This window comes from Camelus dromedarius, chromosome X, assembly GCF_036321535.1.
Source record: "Camelus dromedarius isolate mCamDro1 chromosome X, mCamDro1.pat, whole genome shotgun sequence".
In the NCBI taxonomy this organism is placed as follows: domain Eukaryota; kingdom Metazoa; phylum Chordata; class Mammalia; order Artiodactyla; family Camelidae; genus Camelus; species Camelus dromedarius.
The window spans coordinates 100952073-100977042 of NC_087472.1; the positions used below are offsets into that span (position 1 = coordinate 100952073).

Sequence of the window (24970 nt, forward strand, 5' to 3'; positions counted from 1 at the left end):
TTGTAATTCTAGTGACAATATATTTGGCCTTGTATCATTATACATGTCTCCATATCGATTAGACTAGGATTATGAGGTTAGAAGACTCATTCTTTTTGGTCTTGGACATGGAGATGCCCAGGACAGAACCTTGCAGGTACCAAGAACTCAGTTTGAAACTTGCTGAATTTAACTAGTAGCATTTCAAATTGTTCTTTATTCTGCTACACACTTCACAGTATAAGCCCTCAAACAGTAGTGATATCAATGACATGCAAAGAACACAAGTTCCCACAGCAAAAGGCAATAGGAACACAGCATTCAACATAATCAAGTTACAGGGCAGGAACCAAAAGGAAGAGGATGAAGGAAGAGGGAGAAGGAAAAAGAGGAAGGAGGAAGAAGGAAAAGGAAGAAGGCTAAAGCCTGGGAAGGAAAATGCACTTTATAATGGAGACGATCCAGTAACTGTGCTTTCTAGGCCTCTCCTCCCTGGAGGTGAGCAGCCTGTGGACAACCACTCTATAACGGGTCAGCTACAACAGCATCGAGCACAAAGAGAGGCGTTCAATAAACATGGTCTCAATGAAGTGCCAGATTAAGTGTTCCCCTCCCCCCCTCACTGGTAATCTAAGAACAAGGGGCTGGATCCGTAATATTTCTATTTCCAGCACCTATACAGTACTTAGAATATAACACTCAATATTTGTTTTTTTAATTGGCATGAAAGTGGAAATAATGGTGTGGCTATGAATATTTTGAAGGCAGAAGCAGCAGAACTTGCTAACCAGAATGTGGAATTAAGGGAAGAACACCAGTAATGTGAACAGAAAAAGGAAAGTTTGGAAGAGGAGATGAGTTTGGTGAAAGAAGCTAAATTTAAAAGAAAGATACGTGGCACTTTTTTACTTACAAAACTATATACTACATATTTTAAGAAATGTAAAGATGAAAATTGCTCTCAGAAGTTACAGTCCAGTAGAGTTAACTACAGTGCAAAAAGAGAGCGAGCGATAAATGCTGTAAGAGGGACACTGATGAAGTGCTGTGCATGTGGAGGAGAGAGAAAAGCGTGTTTCCAGAAGTTCAGGGTTAGGGTTAAAACAATAAAGCATTACACCAAGGACAGAAAGAGAAGGTGACCAAAGGTAGAACGTTAAAGAAAACAAATACACTGCAGAGGAAGAAGGCTGGAAATGGGAGTAGGAGTGTGTGGCAGAAAAGAAGGGAAGAACTTGAAGGAGATCCAGACTATCAAATGCCATTAAGCTGTAAATACATGCCGAAAAGCCCTAATTATTGTTACCATCCAAGTCCAGTTCAGGTCCTATCCACTCTCACACGGTGCAGATCCCTCCAGGCATTAATTAATTTTGCCTCTCCATATATTCCCATTGTGCTATTAGGATACATGTTCACAGACAAGAACCACGTATTATTAAACTCAGTACTTTTGGAGACATAACACAGTATCTTGGACATATGGAATACGATACACTCAGTTGAGTATAATTATACTAAAATATTTTCTGGACTTTATTTATAGATAATGATGGCTTCTTTCCTTACAGCTCATCAATGAAAACTACACCTCAGCAAGACTGGGTTGCGCCATCTGTTTAAATGGCCAGAACTTCTCTTTCATTCAATTTGTTGGGCACCAACTATGAGACATAGTGTACAAAAGCTCCTTGGAGGAAGAGCTCATTGAAGAAGCGAACAGGTAGGTGAATTAACTACATATGAGAAATGCAAAAAGGTATATGCAAGGTGCTCTACATGCCCAGAAGAGGTAGAAACTACCTAGGTCTGGGAGAAGGAAGAAAGTACTTGGGGAAAAGGCTTCACAGACATCTTATTTGAACAGTGATTTTCTCCAGGCACTCTGAGTAACTCAGTTATCTGTTATATTGTTTAAAAAAAAAAAAAAAGCATGTTATTCATGGAAAGTGGACTTTTTGAAAAGTATAAAATGGATTTTAAAAATCCATTTGCACTGTGTACTCAAGCCCTATTGGCCACCAGCATGTCACTTAACAGATCTAACAGTTACCAACTCCTCATTACTTCTGTAAAACAGACCAGCTGATGCCAACAGTACAAAAGTTTTTGGCTAATAGGTAACTGTTTAGTTAACTTGATACTTCTGCTCCCTTAAATTGAGCTGCATGCCCATCATCCACAAGTCACTTGCATCTCTTCCCAAAAACTATTTGTCAACTCCTCTTGTAAAAGCCATTACATGGTTTTCAACTAAACAGTATGTAAACCAATTAAAAGAAAATGACAGTTCAGTGAAAATTAGGTTGGATGCTATGGCAAGATTCAATAACTGATGAGTCACTTTAAAAATGTGGCTGCCAAATTAGATCTGAATTAGATAATGTTAAAAAGACGAAAAATCTGTTAAAATTCACAACTCTGCACTAAATGGTTTCATAAATTGTCCAAATTACTGCTCCACTTTCAAGAAATCAAAACTGGACCTACTGCACAGATAGGATGAATTTACAAGAAAACAACACTGAACTTCTGTCAGCTGATCCATACTCAAAAAAAGGCCTTGGCCCTACCTCAAAATACTAGCAAGGAAAATGCTTTATGGCAAAATATTTCTGTTGTATGTGCATTCTTATTACTCTGAATATCAGTAATTTTTAAAATTAGCTTTCCAATTATTGACTCCAATCCGTCAAATAAGGGGGTTTCCACCAGAAACAACCTGCTAACACTTACTCACATCTCTGCACTAAGGCCACCTCCTTCAGAAATCCCCCAGAGTGTTAACTGCCTCTTCAAAATAGCCTCAAATGGTGCTAGACTGCTATTGATTTTAATGTCAAACCATTTTTACAAACCAAATTCATTCATTCAAAAAATGGATAATAAACATTCTAATAGTTTTTCTTCTGATCTTGATGCTCAAAAAGTAAAACATAATGACCTCAGTAGATCACTGCAAAACTAGATCTTTTCAAAGATAACATGTGAGAGAAATGATAGTTGTCCAAAAGGATCCATGAAAATCCAAGGTAAACAATTTAAGGAAAGAGTATTTCTACCGTGGTGCAGAAGCAGGAAATAAGTCAACATATTTGAAAACTAAAGAGGAAAATATAAATACGAACCAATGTTAACAAAAATCCAGATATCACAAACGTTAGATTGGTTCTGAAGAGGAAAATATTTGCAACTTGATTTTAACATTAATGATACATCAACTAATCACCCACTGCCACATTTTACCATGTATAAAGGAATCGTTCATGAAACCAGGAAGTACACAATAATATTTGCTCTTAGCGTTAAATTAACGAAACAAGGAGGCCACTAAACAGAGGTAGCTCTTGGTGGCATCCATAGGGAAACCAAAATCTATCAAAACCTAAGGACAACCAATCACAAACAGCCAACTAGGCTTTAAACTACAGGCAATCATATAATTTCTTTTCTTGGCCACCACATCTTCCACAAATAAAACTTTTCCCTAGCTCCTGTCGGCCAAGCACTCCTAATCACTTCCAGTTTGGCACCGTCCAGGTTCAAGTCGATTTTTTTCTCTCAAAAATTTTAATACACTTCAGTTTATGTTTTAACAGCATCTTATAACTCAATTGTGAAAACTGGAATACATGAAAATTTTGTGCCCAGAGTTTAGAGTAATATAAATTTCCAATAAACTTACTGGTTTCATTAAGAGTTAAACATTTCAAGATCCTAGTTAATACATCAAGACAATAGGCAAGATAAGACAATTCAGATTTATGATTACCAAATGAACTATACAAATCACAATGGCTATAAAACTTCAAAGAGTGCTCATTTTAGGGTGGGGAGACCTTTACACAGGAAAGAGGATCTGAACTAGGTCTCGAAAAATGGGTGGGGTTACAGTTCAGTTGTGTGAGCAAAACATGGGGGGGGGCATATTTCAGCAAAATTGGGCTAAAAAACACTTGAGGATTATTATAAATAATGAAGATAATAATATATAATTTGCAAAGTGCTTTCATGTTTACCACTTCACTATTCCAACAATCCAGTAAATTAATTCACATTCCAGAGAATCATACACTTGAGATAGAAAAAGGATATTTGGTTAAAACTCCACATTCTAAAAGAGAAAAAAACCTGAGTACAGTTAGATTACATAGGTTTTTTAAAACAAAGCTAAGAAACTTGGATTTCAGCCTGTAAATTTATTACAAATTACAGCTTTTTTTTTTTTTACGACTTAACAATGAAAAAAACTACTTGAACTAGAATACTGGCAAATACAATTCAAGGAAAGTGGACATTTATCATGCATTAATTCATTCATTCCACAAATATTTACTGAATAAGTACTCTATGTCAGTTGCTCTACAGGATGTTAGCAATACAGTAGTGAATAAAACAGACCAGACCCTGCTCTCATGGAGCTTGAAATCATAAGAAAAACAAAAGCTTCCAGTAGAACAAAACATTTCAAATAAAATCTGGTGGCATACTGGGTTTTGAAATGTGGTAAAATAATAACAGCTAAAACACAATAGCACTTTGTGCTAAGCACTGATCTAGTTGCTTTAAATTAACATATTTAATCCTCACAAGAATACTTTATGATCCTTTTCTATCAGAAACTTCGTTTTACCAATAAGGAGACTAAGAGAAATTAGTCCCCTAGCCAGTAAGTGGCAGAACTGGGATTCAAACCCAGGCAGTCAGGTTCCAGAATCCCCATACTTAAGCCACTATGCTGTATCGTTAACAGATAAGCCACACAGCTGGAAATAGTGCTTTAGGGGCACTTCCATACACTGGGCATGATGCTAAGTATTCTTACATATATTATAACCCTAATATTTTTAAAAGATAAGAAAACAGTCCAGGAGTTATTAAATACCTTGTCCCTGGTCACACAGCAAATAAGTGTCCAGGCCAGAATCAAACCAAGGTTTTTTCCAATCCCCAAAGGAATAGTTTTACCTATGACATTATTTTATAAGACAATAGATGTTTGTAAGCCTCACTGAAAGCATCTTGAGGAGAAAAATGGAGTGGGAAAACCAAAAATGTGATGAACAGATCTAACTACTCATAAAATTTGTAAAAACAAATGAATTTAGCAAGCTTAAGACTAAATGGAGTGTTCCAAGGCAGAGTGAAGGAGATGTGTTAATACTGCTCTCTGCACTAAGTCCATGATGTCCCACCACCAACCCCTTCTGGGGTCTTATCATTTTTACTATGAACACTTATTTCACTACACAAGCCACCAACTATAAAAAGCTAAATACAGAGCAAACTCCGAGATGTTAATCACTTATTCCATTAAAGTTTGTATATTTGCTAGTTCATCCATTAAAAACTTTCCCCCTCAAATCTCCACAGCCTAATTATAATTGCTAATTCTTCCTTCTTTACTAAAGATTATATGAAAAACCTATTAACAGCAGAGTTATCCTCAGAGTGCAACAAATCGGGCCATTTTCCCTGGCCCCAAACTTGGGAAACCCTTTGCAGCTGTGTTACAGGAACCAGAAAGATGGTCTTGCAAAGCATCAGCACCAGGGCAAAAAATTAAATTGGCAAATACAATCAGCATGAGCACAAAAATCTCCTCCTCTCAAAGCCTTTTTTCATTTTGACTAAAACAGTGTAGCATTTGTCTTCCAACCTCCAACGTCTTCTGTACCAACCACTGAATTTTATAAAGCTTATTTAACCACTTTCACAGCATAAAATATAAAAGAGGGGAAAGTAAAACAGTAAGAAGCAGAAATGTGATTTAGGAGTGGGCTTAACATACCATTTAATAAAAGATGATTCATTGCATTCAACAAATATTTATTCAGCACCTACTGAGGCTGGAAATACAATGGTTAGCATTCTTCTACATCCCAATATAGCCTATTTTCACCCCAGCCAGAAGCTGGGCAGATCACCCTTCAAGGCCCCTATCTATAAAATTGAGCTAATAACTACTCTCATAGAAAGGTAATGAATTAAATGTGGCACACCAACCTTTAAAGTGGTCTGTGCTCAAATAAAATAACACAGTTTAAAGACTGAAAGGTTTTCAGAACAGCATGTTAAAAAAAAAAAGCCTAGAAAAGATATATATAGTAAGCTAATGTTTATCCCTGGACAGGAAGCAGCCTTAAACATCTCTGTATCCCTCAAGGCATTTGGCATACTGCCCTTCACTTAACAAGGGTTCAGTAAACACATGTGATTATTTTTTTCTTTCCCTCTCACTCAGGTATGTTGTACTGCAGTTATTTTAATAATCTGGCAAAGGAGAAAGAATGCACAAAAGGAACTAATATTTACTGCTGCCTGTTTTGTATCAAGTACTGTGTTGGGCACTTCATCTATGTTATCTCATTTAATTTTCACAGCCACCTTGTGAAGTATTAATAACCATAAAACCAGGAGTGGATTTTCATTTTCCAAAAATCAGATCATAATAAATCCAGACTAAAAAAAAATAAGCAATGGACCTTACATTTGGCAGCATTTGCTCATTGCATGTTAAAGGGAAAGAATGAAGTGAACCCTGTAAGAGTATTAAAAAAAAAAAACTTTGTTAACATGACAAGGAAATATACACAGAAAAATACAAATGACCAACAAAAATTTTTTTACAAATATTCAACCTTACAAGCAATTTTTTTAAGTTTTTATTGAAGTGTAGTTGATTTACAATGTTAGTTTCAGGTGTACAGCAAAGTGATTCAGCTATATATATACATACATATAAATATTTTCTTTTCAGATTCTTTTCCATTATGTTATTACAAGAAACTGAATATAGTTCCCTGTGCTATACAGTAGGTCTTTGTGTATCTATTTTATATACAGTAATGTGTGTCTGTTAATCCCCAACCCCTAATTTACCCCTCCCTGCCCTTTCCCCTTAACCTTACAAGTAATTTTTTTAATCTAAGAAAAAACAATAATGCTGACAAGAATGGCCAAAATAATAAACATTTTAACTGGCAACTTTCCCTTTAGGCAAAGCAGCAGTGTTTCCTCTACACCGTTCACAGGTGTGGCACATTCCCATCAGTGTCACCTATTATCACCCCCAGTGGTACTCAAGGGGGATATGAGACTAGTGCCCTAAGAAAATGATCAAAGATGTACACAAGGATTCACTTGAAAAGACATTCTTTGCCCTGATGGCTACAATAGAGAAAAAGGAGAAGCTGCATGGGACACAGGACACTAGTTCTACATTAAAATGGTTGACCAAACAACACACATATGTAACTTTCCTCCCACACTAAAACCCACTGCAAAAAGCAAAAGAAATATAAAAGTAAACCTGGAGCAGCCTTGGGAATGTAGGAGGTGCTCCCAGAAGACAGATCAGCAAGGAATTCCAAGGAGCTGTGAAGCAGGTTAAGATTGAATGGATGGCAAAACTCAACAGAGCTAAAGAACCCACAACTTCATGTAGGTGAATAAAAGAGATAACCCCAAAAGATATATTTTCCAAAAGAACCCTTGAAAGATAATAAAACTACAGGTAGTAGGGACTAAAAAAAGAAATGGCTTAATAGTAAACCACATAATTGAGCTATGAAATACCTTCACCTCTGTCCACTCCCTACCCTCTTTCAGCAGGACTGATGCCAGCATCTACCCAGTCCTGGCTCTACAAAATGATGGCTCTGACAAGGAATACTTCTGAATAACACTGAGGCCAGAGAAGTGGGGGAAAGGTGTCAATAAACTGTAGCTTCCATGAGGAATAGGGAGTCCCACCACCCAGAGAGCTAGCGACCCACACTCTACAGTAAACACTGTGTTCCATGCAGAGGAGACAGCATAAGCAAAGACACCATATTTCAAACAGAATTTGGGGAATTCTACATGCTGGAGAGCACAGTGTTTGAGACAAACAGGGAAAAGATGTGAGGCTGGAGAGGTAGGCAGGCAGAGAACATACCAAGGAGAGCCTCATCGATGAACCAAATAAAGGAATTCAGACTTCCTCCTTTCTCCTTCTGTCAGCAAGAGAGCACCACTGCAGGCTTTTAAGCAGATCCGTTCTATGATCAAAATCACATTTTATATCACACTACCAACTGTAGATAGTATGTCTGAGTTGGATAAGACCCAACTATCTACCTTAGGAGCCTGGATGGATGGTGGACCATTAAGAGATTTTTTTTTTTCAATTAAGGAGGAAGAGCAAGTTTGAGGAAAGTATGCTGTACTTCATATTAGACATGCTAAGTATAAGGTTCCTACAAAACAGTCAGGTGTACATTTCCAGCAGGTTATTAAGAATAAGTGTGAAAGCTTGTCGGGAAAAGTTGGGAAAGAATTTAGAAATTTAGAAAAACATCTGCATGTATGCAGAACTGAAATACTGGGTGTAACTGAGACAATGACCTAGGAAAACAGCTGGCCAAGAAGTAAAACCCAGGTGACAGCAGCATGTAAGGAGTGAGTGGACTGAGAAAAGCCCACAGATGATGCACAGAAAGAAATGCATGAGAAGGACATGGAGAACAAGGGTGCCAAGGAAACACAGTGCTTCAAGGAGATAGTGACTAACAGTGTCAGGTGAAACAGAAATGTCAAGTAAAATTAGGACTGAATGAATCTACTAAACACAACATACAAGAGGTCACAGGCAATCTCAGCAAAAACAGTTAAGTAGTATGAGAATGAGAAGTCAGAGATCAAGAGTGAAGTGTGAGAAGTAGATACACTATGTACACTATGTATAGACCACTCAGATGTTTAGATGAGAAGGGGAAAAGGAGGTTAGGCAGCTAGGAGAGGAGTGGACAGTTAGTTCAGGGAAGGTTTTCTAGGACAAGAACCTTAGGAATAAGAAAATGGGCAGATAAAAGCAAAGGAAACAAAAGAGAGACTCTAAGGATAGAGCAAGGTCACTGAACCTCAGCACTACTGACATTTTGGACCAGGTCATTTTTTGCTGTCAGGGGCTGTGCTGTGCATTGTAAAGTGTTTAGCAGCACCCCTGGCCTCTACCCACCAGGAGCCAGTAGCATATACACCATTGCCCCAGTTATGACAAAGAAAAATGTTTCCAGACATTGCTAAGTGTCCTGTTGGGGGCAAAACTGCCCCTAGTTGAGAACTAGTGGATACAGGATAGGGAGGAAGAAGGGGAATAAATAACTGATGAAAAAAGACTTCCAAAGCAGCAGCACTGATGCTAAAGGCACCGGGCAAGGAACTGGCCTCAAACAGCAGCAGAAGCACCTCGTCCTTGAGACAGGGGAAAGGGCAGCTCTGGGGAGAAAGGGACTGATGGTGCCAGAAGCTGGAAAAAATCAGCCAGAAGGCCCTTAATATTCTCAATGGAGTGGAGGCAAGATTGTGTGCTGAGTATGCGTGGTGATGACCTAGAGGCAGGCTTGAGAACAGTGGCTAGGGTTTGTAACAAGGACTGGTCCTAGCAGGTCACCCCAGTGAAGACCAACTGAGGCTGGAAACCACATACTCCCTTCTCTCACTGAGAATGTTAAAATGCACCTCACCACAGAAATCACCTACGTACTGATTACAGTCCCAAAGAGCTCACAAGTCTATATGAATTTCAAACTGCATCATGAAAAGACTAGACTCCTGAGAGGTACCCAGGAAACTAACCCATTTTTTAAAAACAACATGGTTCTTATCAGATAATAGGAACTGTGTTCAACAAAACTGACATCTAAATGAACTTTTGGTAAATAATCTGTTCAAGTTAGAGGATGCCTGTGGTTGCAACTACTTCCTGGTTCTTAACTGGATGAACTACTTCCTGATCAACAGTCAGGAAGACTAGAATAAAAGGAGTTGTTGCAAAGACAAGAGCTTATTAAATGAGATTCTTCACAAGACAAAGGATCTACTCACTCCTGCCCTCTAAACCAAGGGCTGCAAACTCAGATGATTATGAGACCAGGAAACTGGAGATACCTCAAGTCTGTGCATGAGAAAGAAGCCAAAAGTGAACCACCAACAGAAAGCTATGAGATACAAAGAGTTGTCCTTGGGTGAATAAGAAAAAAGAAAAGCTACACACTGCAGCCCAGGGCTTTGAGCAGGAGTGACCAAAATGACCAAAGCAAAAGGGAAAATCCAAGTCTTTGCTCTACCGCAGATATGAAGTCCAAATTCACATCATTCTCCAGATGTCAGAAATCCATCATCTGCGAATAGATCAAAACTCTCCATGAGCAGTGAATCCAAGGGTCCATCAGAGACAAATGCTACCCAAAAGAGTATCCCACAACCCAAGTACAGGCCATTCCCAAACTGTCACACGTTGCAAACCACACAAAGAAACAAGTAAAACTTGGAAGCAAGACAAATGGGAGATTTCATTACTCAAGAACAACAGCTAAGAAAACAATCCAAAGAAGACAAACATAACTATATTTTTAAATGTCCAAAGAAAAGACAAGAAAATGTCCTCGTGAAAATTAAAAAGCAGATTTGAAAGAAAACACATTTTTACATTTAAAACATAGTCAAATGTTTTCAGTGAAAATTCTCCAAAAATGGATTAACCAAAAGATCAGACACAGCTAAACAGAAATTAGTGAACTGTAAGATAGGAGTCAGGAAATTACCCAGAAGTAAAAATGGAAAATATTTTTTAAAATTTAAGCAACAAGGAGGACACAATGAAATACTCCAACATATATCTAAATAATCGTTCCAGAAATGGAAAATCAAGAAGCATTATTTAAAAAGATAACATAACAGCTCAAATTTTTTCCACATCTGAAGGTGTCAAGAGTCTTCAGCCTCATGGTTTACACCAAATAAAAAGCAGGATACATAAAAACAAATCTACATCTAGTGATATCACAAAGAAACTGCAAAAGATCAAAAAGAAGACAAAAAATCTTAAAGGTAGCCTAAGAGAAAAGATAATTACTTACCTACAAAGAAATCACACCTGAACTGACTAAAGGATTCGTTAACAAACAAGACCTGTCAAAATGCAGAACAAAGGAGTTCTCAGGGCTGCCAACCTTCCAGTAGAGGTTGAGTAATAGTATAGGTCTCCTACATTAAAAAAAAAAAAAAAACCGCAGAACATTATCAATGTGCTGAGGGAAAATAACTGTCAATGAACATAGATTCTAAACCTAGCTCAACAACCATTCAAGAGAAAAAATGAAGTAAAGACACTTGCAGAAACACCAAGACCAAGTTCACAACTAATAAGCCTTTAGTAAAAGAACTAAAAAACATTCTTTATAAAGACAGAAACTAAATTCAAAAGGAAGAAATGGGGTAAATAAAGAATGATGAGCAAAGAAATTTGGAAAACATGTTGATGAGTAAATATTCAATACTTTATAGGCATAAGGTGGATTCAACAAGGCAAAACCAAAACATAAATAACGAAAATGGAAGAGCCTCTCTCTTATGTGGGAGGACAGATAATTAATCTCTGACTTAGTTAAATGAGCATGTTAAAATTTTAAGGATAACTAAACTTCTGTCTTCCCCCCCGGAATAAGAAAGCTGGAAGGAACACAATGAAAAAGAGCTGGACTAATTTCAAATTCATGCCTTTTTTGAAATCCATCATAGAACAACCAGTTGACTCAAAATCTTCAGAGAGACAGGGCCTGCAAAGAGAGGAGACAACCTTGTGCTCACCTGCGGTAGACTGCAACTGGCCACTGACAAGAGGAGTTCAGCTAGAATAAATGCAAATTGATAAAAATTGATGTGGCTCGCTGAAGAAACAGTGTGAAACCAATGGTGGTCACAGAAATTGAGGAGACACCAGCCTTCTACAGGATCTTCCTCCACCAACCCCACCAAGCACTCACCAAGAGGGAAGAGCCCTGAGGAGCCCATTGTGATGCAGACCTGGGGGAAGGGAACTGCAGCTATGTACACCCAGATCATTCCCTCCCTATCTCTGCTAGAGGAAAAACCTTCATCTGTGAAAGGAAGGCCAGTATGTCCTTCTACCCTTAAAGCACTGGTGAAAACTCACTGCAGCTGGGGGAAGGGGTGGGTGCCCTACTCCAGGAGAGGGGCAGGATTACACACTGAGCCCACAATAGGTAGGGGAGGGGCAAGACCTTGGGATGTTGATGCAGGCCTAAACCTGAGGTTTAATCAGAACAAAAGACCACACCTCACCATCACTCCTCACCTCTAAGCTAACCTACTTCCAACAACAAGTAAACAGCAGAATAATACTGGCAGAGGGACAAGAGAAGACCAAGAGCATGTAAGGAGACTCTTTCTAAGTCACAGTCCTAAAGGAAGACCTGACACTCAGAATAAAAGAAACCAATTCCCACCCTAATCACAAGCTATCTCTATGAGAATCTGAAGCCTGAGGTACCTGAGGGTAACCATAGCAACAACCAAACTTAAACCCAGCCCAACTCCAAACTAGATTAACTCAAATCCCTGAACTAAAGGCCAAGCACAAGGAAGGTGTGCCCATTTACAGACACAAAAATTGTGCATGTCACTCTCTACTGTTCTACAAAATAAGTTAGGCTTGCAACAACAAAAAAAACCACAAGGCATAAGAAAAGGCAAAGAAAAAACAACACTCAGAAAAGACAACACATCCAAACTAGACATAGAATCAGATGTTGGAAATACCATAGAATTCTCATTTTCATTAGAAAGTTTACATGCTTGGCCTTTAACCCAAAAGAAGAATATGCAGAACCAAATGGGTAACTCGGCAGAGAGATGGGAACTATAAGAAAGAACAAAATGAAAGTGCTAAAAATTAAAAACACAGTTAAGAGAAATGAAGAATGCCTTCAATGGGCTCTTTAGTAGACTCAACTCAGCCAAGGAAAGAATTGGTAAACTTGAAGATAAGTCACTAGAAATTACCTCAACCAAAAACACAGAGAAAACAGAATGAAAAACAAAAAACAAAACAGGACACTCAAGGTGTGGGACAATATCAAATATTCTAACATACTGATAATTGGAATCACAAAAACAGAAGAGAGAATGGGACAAAAGAAATATTTGAAGACATAATGATTGACAATATTCCAAAGTTAATATAAGACATCTAACACAAACCCCAAATGATCAGAGAATAGGAAGGAAAATAAGAACAAAACAAACAAACAAAAAGTATTGTCACTGCTGGGCACCAACACCATTCAGGACTGAATTCCATAAACTCTGCAACTGCCACTCCTTAAAAACCACACACCTCTGTCAACATGATCACCAGGTCATCAATTCCACTACACATGATGGCCACCTCACAATGCTCTCCTCTATATACAAGTTTCACTCTATATAAATGACTGGACAAACCTAGGTCACAAGCCTATATCCTAGCTGTAAAAGAGATTGGGGATGAGTTTTCTGGTAAAGTGGGACACATAATATGAGAAATTACCAAAATGTAGATAGGATATTTAAAAGTCTACTACAGCATGCTAAAAATAAAAAATAAACAATTTTTTTAAAAACCTTCCATCTAACTAACCACTATTATTGTATGGTGGATTCTTTGGTGAAGTCATTGCATCCTAGAGAGCCTTTTTGTAAGACAAATATTTTACCTCAATGTGGTAACACATTTAAAACCAGCTTCCCGATCTGAGGGACCTAAGCAATAATCTGGGGTGGAGGGGGTGTGAAGCCACATGATAAATAAGCAAACATCTTCACAGAATGTTGGTTTTGCTTAATGTTAAGTAAGACAGACATATACAAACACACATATACACACACATGCAAGAGTTTATTATGGAACAGAATTCAGCATTTCTATGAATTCATGCAACAAATCATGAAAAAACTCAAAGAAATGTCATTCTTATAGTTGTCAACTTTGGCTCCCCCCTCATCTAGCATACTGTAAATGCTGATAGAAAAGTTTCAGGGAGCCCCACAGGGAGCCATTAGCACCTAGTTACACACCAACACAGGTTCAACTATAACACAGTTATGTCCGAGACCAGTGACTACTTCTATAGGACAAGCATGTCTACAGGGCAAGAAGAAAGGTAGATCTACTAGACACGTATCTGACAGAGAAGAGAAACCACTAAACAAGGAAGGAAGGAAGGAACTGATATGAGGAGATGTGGGGCAGAAAAGGAGGCACCTTTCATAAGAGAAATAGTCACTGAGCATATTTCCTCTGTGCCAGGCAATGCACTAGATGGTGAGGCGACAACAGTCAACATTCCATGCCTCTGTGGAGCTTACAGTAGAATTTTACCAATGGTCCACCCACATTTAAACTCCAGGCTTTAGTATTTCCTAGGTATACTCTCAGGTAAAAGTGAAAATGGACAGAAAAAAGCCAAAAATGGCCATAAAGAAGGAAAACCAAGATCCTGGGATGTAGCTGGGGTAAAAGCATCAAAGCAAGGCATGCAATACATAAATCCACATTATTTCTTGCTATTCTCCCAGCTTTTATATGCTCTTCCTAGACCCATGTCTTTGAATACACTGTCTGCCAGAAAATCCCTTCCCTCCACCTGACATCTCGGGCCTCCTCTGAGATTTTTCACAAATACTTAGGAATCATTACCTTTCCCAGTCCCCTTAAGTCTGCATGAAGTGCACTTCTTCAGGCCTAGAGTACCAGCATCCTGTTTTTCCATCTAAATGTGCATATCATCATGAACCTGAGTCATCTTTTCTTTTGGTCTCTTCTGCTAAAATATAAACTCCATAAAAGGGCACAACACCCCAGCTTGGCTTTATATCTCCACCACCTACCATGATGCTGACACTCCTTTGGTTGCCTACACACTGACACCAAGATACCCAAACTATCACCTTATCATAAAGTCAGCCAAAGAAAGTCAAGTATGGCCTTCCTTTACCAACCCTGCACAGAGGGACAGACTGGAAAGCACAATTCCAAATCAAGGGCAGTCACTCTGGATAACAGAGAAACCACTAGCACAAAAACATCAGTTTCAAGCTCTAAAGTGAGGCAACTCTTTAAAAATAAATGTCTTGGGCAGGACAGGAAGTGAAAAAAGTAATGACATAAACCACTGTAAACTCTTCAAGTTACCAGCATGAGGGGAAAAAAAAAGAATAAAGCAACAAGGAAGGAATACAGAGCAGGTATAGAATGGTTCAGAAAAGCTTCAGAACTCAAGGCCAAAGTGAGCTAAGTTAGAGACTGCATCAAAATGTAGATAGATTTCAAAGGAAATATTTGAAGAAGGCAGTGATGCTGTGGTTATTCTTTGTATACATGGGGAGAGGGAGAGTGCACAACAGCATTCTTTACAGGCACAAACTAACTAACGACTTTACACCAAGAAAGACCTGAACAAATGCTCGTTCAGTCATCAAGGCAAGCAAAAACTTAGCATGGCTGAAGATTTCCAAAAAAGAAGTGAGCATGCAGGGACACATACTGTAGAAGGATAAAGAAACAAATTAGGATATATAAGACCTTTACAGCACTTTTACATACACAAGCTCACTTGAACATAAGAAGCTTAACAGAGACCAATTTAGTATAAAAGATGGTAAGGCAATAGACTGTGACTGACTTGAAAATGGTACTCTTGCTAAATATTAGCACTTCTAAACGATATTAACAAAATTCTCTAAAAATACTATAGGTGTTAGAATGAGATTTCATAAGATATGAAACAGCATAAATGCTGAAAAATATTAAACTAGACTTAAGACATTGTATTTGGGGAAAGAAAAGAATAAAGCAAATTTAATGTTGATATTTAATGAAATGCTTCATTAAAACATTAAATACCTTGAGCGGATTAAAGATGTCTAGGGGAAAAACAGCAAAGAGTTTTAAGTTTAAATATGGAAGAGAGCTAAAACTGTTAGAAAAAAACCTAACTCAGTTATAAATAGAAATGACATTCCTATATAACGTTAACAGACTGGTGAAGGATAAAAGAAAAGGAGTCTTTAGAAAATTGAAGGTAATTTCTATTAAAAATACGATGAGAGTATCACAGATGACAATCAAGAAAGTGGCTGCAAAATTTTTAACGAGATGAGGGAAGAATATTTTACTTTACAGAGACTTTGACTTTTGTGGTAAATTATCAAAGTTCCACTGAGCTAAAACTCTTGTCTTTTGTGGCATTTCATTTCATGTCACATCCCCACTTGAAACCTTTAATAGCTTCCCAGGAGGCTTAGGACAAGTTCAAAAACCCAGCAGATGGCCTACTAAGCCTTTTCAAGACCTGGCCCCTGCCTACTTCTGCGTCATCATCTGCTTCTCTACTTCCCAGCCATTTTGGATTTCTTTCAGTTCTATAAAAGGTTTTTCAAAAGCCTCTCTCACTTTGCCTGAGGGCGTTTGCACTTTCTGCCACAAAAACTTATTTCCCCAACTAAACCATGTCCTTCTCATCCCTCAGGTCTCACTTAAATGTTACCTCCTCAGTATGGCCTTCCCACCTGCTCCCCACATGGCAGATCTCCTATACCTACCTGTTAGTTCCGGGTACGTCTCCTCTTCTCTGCCTCCATTTTAAGCCTGTAAGTTCTCTGAGGGCAGGGCCTACTTTGAGGCTTTGAGAGCCTCTATCAGTTTGGTACACAGTAGACACTCAGTAAGTATTTGCTAAATGAAGGACAAATCCTCAAGATATGGGATGGGTTATTTTAGAAAGAAATAATAAATCATGAAACACCAATTTGTACAAAAGTAGCTTTTGTTCTACCTCAACTATTTTCAGTTATTAACAATTAAAATAAAACTTTTTCTTTGTGTCTACAATGCTAGTTTTAAATTTCAGTAGTAACTTTATCAATAATAATTACTAGCAATTAAATTTAAAACGTCCCACCAGAAACTGACAATCCAGAGTAGGGTGTGTGGATAAATACGTCACACTTAAACCAGCTTTTGTACTCTCTATTTATCAGTGAACTAGTTTCTACTCTTAGTCAATATCAGGGTAATTGAGCAAATCCAAGTCAGTAAGTTGTTCTTCAACTATTACTTAACACCATTTTTTTAATCTGCCATATTTTCCTTGCATGAGTGTGTGCTTAATCTGATTATTGTAACAGAATCTTACACTGCCAAGAACCTAATCTTTAGGCATAATACAAAATCTAAAACTAAGAAAAATTGCAACTTACTTAAAATAACTTAAAGTAGTCTTAGAAATAAACTATAATGTATTCATCCATATATTTTGTTAACTAACTTCCAGAAACCAAAGTTGTTACTTTCAAAATCACTATTTCCGTTTAAATCAAAAAAGTCAGAAAGCACTTCATGTTACTATTTGGTGTTAGGTCTTTCTCTTACAAAAGATGCAAAGTAACAACAGAATCACACAGTCGTAGCTGTTAAACAGTTTTTTTTTAAGTAAAACTATTTAAAACCAGTTATGATTGAATTTACAGTAAACTATTATTATCAGAGCAGTGCTGTGTCCTTTCAGTTTGTTATTAAAAACCCAGACACAACCTACCACACAAGGAGGTATTGATTCACCTGCCCGGCACTTGTAAGGGTCACTTTGCATAGAGAAATGTTCACCTAAAAGTAATGAAAGTTAGTTTCCAAAACACTTTACTTCCAAACAAACCATTGCATTCCTCTATTATTTGTACCCCAAAAAATACCATCCTCAAGCCATCCTATCAGCAGTGCCCATCTACACATGCAGAAAACAGATCAAAGAGAGTACCTGGGAACCGAACACAGCGGAACTCAGCCTATCCTGTACATCTTGTTCCCAAGGGAGATTTACTCCTCCACCTGCCCTTAAGGGTAACTAAAAATGATGCAGGCAGGGAAAAGTAGCTACAATACCTTGCAGGTCAAGCTATTTCTAAATTCCCCAACAATCCAGTCTGAAGCTATGCAGAAAGCAGACAACGTGTTGGAAAGCCTGAATTTAATGAAGCCTACTCTCTGGCAGGCACAGTAGACATGGATCTCTCAAGGGGGATTAGAGCTCAAACAATAAAATGCACAATGTTATTGGCTTAAAATCAAGAAAACCAATTATTTTGCCCTTGGTCTGAAATCCTAAAGGAATTTTTTCTTGCCCAATAATTATTATTACTTTTACCTTGATTTCTTATTCCTGATTTTTCAACATATCACTAAGAACATTGTATTTTATTTGCTGGTTTAAGAAAGATTAAATAGAATCAAATCAAAACCACAAAGACAAGGTAATGTATACCACTTGCAGTAGCATCCTTTGTATCCTGCTACATATTATGTTTAGGCAAAAACTTTTGAAAATACAAAAAGTACTAAGAAGTTGTAATATATGTAAGGCGATATTTTTAGAATACATATCTTTTACGATCTACATGATTTCGTTTATCAGTGTCTGGTGATAAAAGATCTAGGTGGAAGTAAACAAGGTAAAAAAGTGCATGTTGGCAGGAGGGATCTTTTGGTGATGACGGAAATGTTCTAAAACTGGATTGTAGTGATGGTTACAAAACTCCACAAATCTACCAAAAAAAAAAGATCACTGAATAGTACACTTAAAACAGGTGAATTTTATGGTATGTAAAGTATACCTCGATAAAATCATTAAAAATGCATACTGAAAACCCATAAAGAAATCCACAAGCAGGTCTGTATAGGTCTCATCTTTGTAAAACAACTGTCCTGCTTTGACCAAGGTAATTTCCAGCCCTGAGGTTCTACAATATTCATCATTCCTTTCTAACTTTAATAAGTGGCAAAGTAATTCTCATCAATCACAGAATAAGATTTTAAGTCCTTTTCCTCCCTAACATGGACCTGACGGTTCCTTTGGGCTAAGCAACCGTTTAGCTCTCTCTTAAGGATGGGTCTTGTTTAAAAAAAAAAAAAACACATAATTATATGAGGCTTTAAATAACAGAAAAGTCTACTTTAAAGCAGAAAAATTTTTGTCAGACTCCAACTTCTACATAGTATTAAGCAGCATCAATAACATCTCTGTAGACCTCCAAATTTTATTTCACTGAAGTCATTACAATTAAGAAGAGAAATCCATCGGCAAATTTTAATGGCTGCCATTTTACTTCAAGAGTGCATCTAAACCACAAAACTGAATTCAAGGAATATCTTCATAGCCTTTATTAGTGTAGCAAATTTAATCAAAGTCAGTCAAAAGTTAAAATGGAACATGAAGAAACATGAAATATCAAGTGGTTCATTAGAAACAGCTACCTCATTTTGGGTATAAATAATTCTGTACAACCATCATTTATGAAGAAACAGAACTAATGACCCTCTTAGAAAAGTCTGAACGGGCAGTTGTCCTATCCAGCAGCGCTGATGGATCTGCATCCAGCCTCCCATGTGACTAAAGGTCATAGGCCTTGCCTCTGAACTCCAGGTGGCATATTTATACCTCTAGTGCCATCCCAGGAGGGATGTACAGTAGGAGCTCAAAATACATTTGGGGAAATCAGACTCCTAAAGAGAAGCAGAAAGCATAGTTTTCAAGAGCACAGGTTCAAGTCAGACCGGTTTGAATGGAAGTTTTGCCTCTGCTGCTGACTAGCTGGGTTAATCTGGGTAAATTATTTTCTCTCCCTGAGCCCATATGGTCAAGTGTATACGGAAAATAAGAAAAACATCTCCCTCATAGAAATGTTGTGAGAACACACACAATATATTCGTGCAAATAAATTATTTGCCATAGTACCTGGTATTCGGTAAGGCTGAATAAATAGAAGATTATAATTTAATTATTATAGAAAAAACTGCCGAAAAGAGAGACCACACCCAAACCTGACTCTAATTAGAACTATCTCAAACATAAATGTTTCTAAGAGCTTAATTCAAATGCTAACAATCAATTTCAAAGACCTGAATTGGCTGAAGTTCTTAACCTAATGAATAATTTTCTGTTAATTCCCAGATCTGAATGGTCTAAATGTTATCAGGCTCTTTAGGTGGAAAGTCCTCAGTCACAAGTTTCATACCCGCGGACAGATTTGTATCCAAGTTCATATCTCGGTATTAAGTAACTGTATAAACTCAAATGAGAAATGAGGCCAGATCTTTGAGTAATCAAGTCATGTAAGCACTGTTCTATATAAAGCAAACATTCTAGAAACTATCAAGAATTTAAATCCAAACAATAAAGCGATGCGTCGTCAATAAAAGAGATCTAATGTTAAGTTTAAGATTGAAAGTAAATTGGAAAATCTTCTCAAACAGAAAGTTTAAGTGTAGTCATTTAATTGCATCATTTTCTTAAGTTGAAATACGTGATCCAACTGACACCATTATCAGTTGATAAAGAACCTTTGAGGTTCTACTTCTGCCTCTATCAAGAAAATTGATGTTGCCAAAAAATAAAACTTTAGAATCTAAAACTATCAAATTCTGAATAAAGTCTTTTCTAAAACTTAAAAAGCGACCTAATACTTCAAATTTTGCTATTCTTTTACCAAAGTTAAGGGATATCTAAGGGATTTCCCTCACATTTTGGTTCCATGTATGTGGAATCGTTTGTTCTTAAATGCCTTCTGTTATTATCTGACATCAATTTATTACACGAAAAAGTCACATCCCCATGCTAACAGTCAAAAGCGAAGTACTATGTTAACATACCTTCTAATATCTAGAAGAAATAGGAGATAACCACCAAAGTTATCAAAATAAAAAGGGAGAAAAGGTGAACTTTCAACTGACACACCAAATAAGGCTTGTTTGCTCACTTCCTTATAAATTTCCTACAGCAATATTCTCAGATACAGTGGAATTTTCTATCACAAAGTAAATTGAAACATAAATCATAATGAGAGGTTAAATTTCTGCAACAGAAGCCACTGTCTTTTCCAACAATGCAACTATTGTTGAAAGAGTCTCTCAGAGATTCTTGAGACACAGTGGTGAAGTAAGGCTGGGGGGAAAAGGCATACTTGAAGGAATTTCTCCACCTCTGTGTTTCAGTTTGTAATGTAACAATACCGCACCTTCAAAGTAAAAATACCAAGTAAAATCTGGTTCTCATTAAATGAGACTGCCTTAGCCCCATGCAGCATATTTGGAACAGAATACATCTGATTCGCAATCAGTCAACCTTCTATTACTCATCTATGCAAGATGGCCCTGCAATTTCCCTCAATGGGAGCCTTTTCTTTTAAAACCCCAGGGAACACTGTAGATGCCACACTCTGATCCAAATGACTCCAAGGAAATTACAATGAAAATAGTAGCAGATTTAGCCCAGGGAGCTTGCATAAGTAAAAATTTTAAAAACCTGAGATAAAGGGGTCAAAAATCCCTACCACAAGCCCCTAAATCATGAATAAATGATAAATGTGAGCAGGAAAGAAAGGAGTCTTCTCTGTAGAAAGAATGCTTATTTATAATTATTTTTTAAATATATCAAATTTTGTTTTTAAGAAAATTAGGCATAGGAAACACACTCAATAAGCAAAATTAGAATAGTAAACTGTTTTCTGTATATACATATATATCAAATGAATCGTTGCATTGATTTGGTTAAGAGGCAAGAAAATTCAAAGGGACTTGATACTCTCTCCAATTGAAGACCCTCCAACCCCTCTGAAATGGTAGATTATTTAACACTCTTGGAATGATTAACTTTATTTAGCATGCCTCTTTTGGAGCTCTATTATTTAAAAGAGCCAAACGGAATTTTTTTTCCCTAATTAGGTTTCCTTGTACTTGTGAAATGCTCAGCATACACTGTGCTGGCAGCTTTAGTTCTTCTACAGCTTCTCTCTTCAGGCTCCTTCCCCCCACCCCCACCCCTCTCCCACCCCCCACCCTCCGAAAAAAAAGATTTCCTTTCCAAATGTTCTCTTCTCTGCATTTGTCAACAGAAACACCCACTGGTGGTGTCAAACTGGTAATACTGCTGCAGGCTTCCTTACTTCTGTTCCAGTGTCAACGCCAAAAATGCTCAAATCTAAAATAGTACTTTTAATAAAGAAATTAAACGGATTGCTAAGGTACTCAACTATCATGTTCTCAAAGAGGCACACTTTTAAAAAAAAATTATTAATGGATCCTAATTGGGTTGTTAAATATAAGATTATACTAGCCCTCCCTTCAACACTAAACATACAGAGACAAGTAAACATAGGTTCTTCACATTTTATGAATATTTTAAAACAAAGGAATTAAAAACAAATTAAAATCTAAATATCATTCACATATAATTCCGAACAGCCTCAGTAAAGATGTCTTTTTTGTAACCCTACATCAGGAAATAAACAAGCTGGAAACGTTCCAACAGATGTTACCTAAAACAATAATTCTATTCTATACATATTTATATCTCCTGTTTCCGTCAAACGCTCCCGGACAAATTTGTTTAATCTTTCACATTAACCACATAAACCATTACGTCCAAACAAACCTAATTCGGATGCACAGAAAAATTATTTTGTGTCTGCAATACTTTCTAAAATCAGCTTAAATTTCAGCCAATTAAAACAGATCGTGTTAACAGAACATTGATCTGCAACTACTTAAATATCACAGCATCCGTCTAATCTCACCGTGGAGATACTAAGGTCAGGCTTTTCTTTTTCAGGCATCTGTGCTTTAACACTTAAGTGAAAAGAAAAACAAAACCCTCAAGGAAGATCTGTCTTTACACTGAAATATGTTCAGGTTATTTTTTCCCCCAACGTGGGCACAAAACGTGTCAGTGAGAGCAGTACCTGTTCATTCTGGGAAATGGTTCCAAACCTAGTATTTAATTTCTATGAGGGTCCAAAGGGTATGAAGGTCTGGGAGGGGCCAATTTCTGCTTCTCCCCACTATGCTAGTCATGAACTTCGTAACGATGCCTGAAACTTGTTCGGGGGAGGCTGGAGGAGCCGCGGGGCAAGCAGAGGGTCGCTCGCCCAACCTCGCAGGCAGCCAAGGTCAGCAGGGCCGGGGCCGCAGCTCGCAGTCCCTGGCGGGTCCCGTACTCCCACGGAACTCGGGCGGGGGTGCTCCGGCGCACAGGCTCCTCCTCGGCGCCGGCGGGAAGGGGCTTCCCTCGCCGCAAGCCCAGGGGAGCTCGCGCCGCGGGGGCGACGGGGCGGGGACGCTGCAGACCCGCAGCTGAGGGGAGCCTCGCGGGACAGCCTCGACCCGCCACCCTCCCTTACACCCTCCCGTCTGCTCACACCCCAAAATACTGCCCCAGCCCCTCGCTGAGGTAGCCTTTCCAGCGGCGCAATGGGGCGCTGAGGAGGAGCCACTCCAGACTGAGGTGCCCTCGCCGCTTCGCCCTGTTCTTAGGGGGACCCGCGCCACCGCCCCTTCTCACGTCTGCCCGGGGGGACCGGGTGGTTCCCTTCTATCGGGAGAAGCTGGGTGGGCACGGGGTCGATGTGAGGACAAGGAGGCTTGGCCGGCGGGTGGCGGCGCGACTACTCACCCCGCCGAGTCCCCCACCTCCAGCCATGGACCCCACAGCTCCTGAGGCCGCCGTCGCCGCTTTACCTTCCCCAGCGGCGGCGACAACTAATCGAAACCTTCGACCCCGCCCTCTCGCACAGGCGAACGCGCAGCCTAATTTGCTAACTGCCCCGCCCCAATCGTCCCATTCGGACCAATAGGGAAGCACCTCAGACTCCGCCGGGTCCCCTAAGCCACGCCCACTTATGATAGGAACCAATGAGAAGAGAGCGCTCGTCCTCGGGCTCGGGCTCGCGCGCCCCGCCCGCGCCGCTCGTGCTCTGGTCTCCGAAGCAGAAGACTGCTGGTTCCTTGTATAAGCTCGCCTGCGCGCGTACGCGCGGGACGCGCCTCCTCGAGGTCCAGGTTTGGTTGCCCCGCCAGGCCCTAGCAACCTGGGCTGGGCGGCTGGGAGGGGCGGGGCCCGAGCCGCGAGCTGTCGGGGGAGGGGGGAAGTGGGGAGGAGGGGAAGATCGTGACTGGGAAAGGGGAGGCTGCGGGGGTGGGGGACCGAGGAGGCCCGGGAATCCGCCTGTCACTGCGGAAAAAAAGGGGAATCCTGCCTGCAGCGCAGCTATCCTGGCCTCTCTCCCTAGGGACACGTGCGGGGTGGGGGTTGGGGGGGCTCGAGGAAGAGAGGGTAGAGCACATTTGGGGCGGAAGCGGAGGCTCTGTTCGGAAATGAAGGGTAGAGGACGGTTTATCTCTTTTGATAAAAATGGTATCGAAGTCCATTCCTGATGATGCCCAACTGTTGCAGCTGCCCGTGTCCGCGCGCGCACACACACTCACACGCACATATACACACACATTCACATTCATCCATCAGTCTGGGATCCCTTGGGTGATTTAGGTGCAAAGAACTAGTAGCCTGAGGATTCCTTACACAGCGGCTGGATGCATGCAAACGGCTATTGCAGCAACGGCGGCGGCGGCGGCAGCAGCAGCAGCAGCAGCAGCAACCCACAGCTCTGCTTCGGTCCAATGCTCAGCCACACAAGATTCCCCAGCTGGCATGAAAGCAATGAAGTCATCGCCCAACCAGTAGGAATGTAAAGATCTTAATATCTACTATGGATCAGGTTTCCATGAAGATGAAGAGGTGATGAAATGGAAGGAGATAAATTTCCAATGCCACTTTTTGAAAATTAAGAACAATAATATTTTTAAAGACATTGCAGATTAATCCATATAAAGCTGAATAACAATTTCCACTTAAAAAAGCAAACAGGAAAAATAACAGTTTTTTTCTGGTTTATGGGAAAAGCACAGAAAATAAGCAGCATATGAGATCATAGCAGCCACCAAATTAGAAATATGCAGTACTGTACTGTAATGCGAAATAGATATCTTGGATAAAATCCACTTAATCTATTCCTGTCGTGAATCTGGTAACAATGTGTAACAAACACTGAGGTTGGCCACTCGGTGCCAAGTCAATAGGGTTTTCTTTTTCATAATATGGTGAATATTTGATGATGAGGAAATGAAGGTGCCTGCTTTCTCTTCAGCTTTTCAGGAAGCATATTAGAAAATTTTACAGGTAGGAATGGTAAATTAGCAGTGAGGGAAAATGGAGTCAGAGGCAACAGCAGAGAGCTTTGCAGAGTCTCCTGCCTCCTCCTACCTACTCCAAAGTAACAG

The 24970-nt window shown here is 39.2% G+C and overlaps 1 protein-coding gene and 1 non-coding gene across 4 annotated transcripts in view; one reads left to right on the forward strand and one right to left on the reverse strand.

The window, feature by feature from the left end:
* The window catches only part of CDKL5 (cyclin dependent kinase like 5), a 162268-nt gene extending 138883 nt beyond the window's left edge, over window positions 1–23385 (reverse strand). For all 3 annotated transcript variants that reach the window (XM_064483357.1, XM_064483358.1, XM_031445801.2), the window contains exon 1: window positions 23307–23385. The gene's annotated coding sequence lies outside the window, so the exon portion shown is untranslated. The remainder of the gene's footprint in view (window positions 1–23306) is intronic.
* LOC116151119 (small nucleolar RNA U109) lies at window positions 10923–11018 on the forward strand. The gene has a single exon (XR_004134899.1). It is a non-coding gene; the product is annotated as a small nucleolar RNA U109 (small nucleolar RNA).
* Window positions 23386–24970: the final 1585 nt, after the last annotated feature.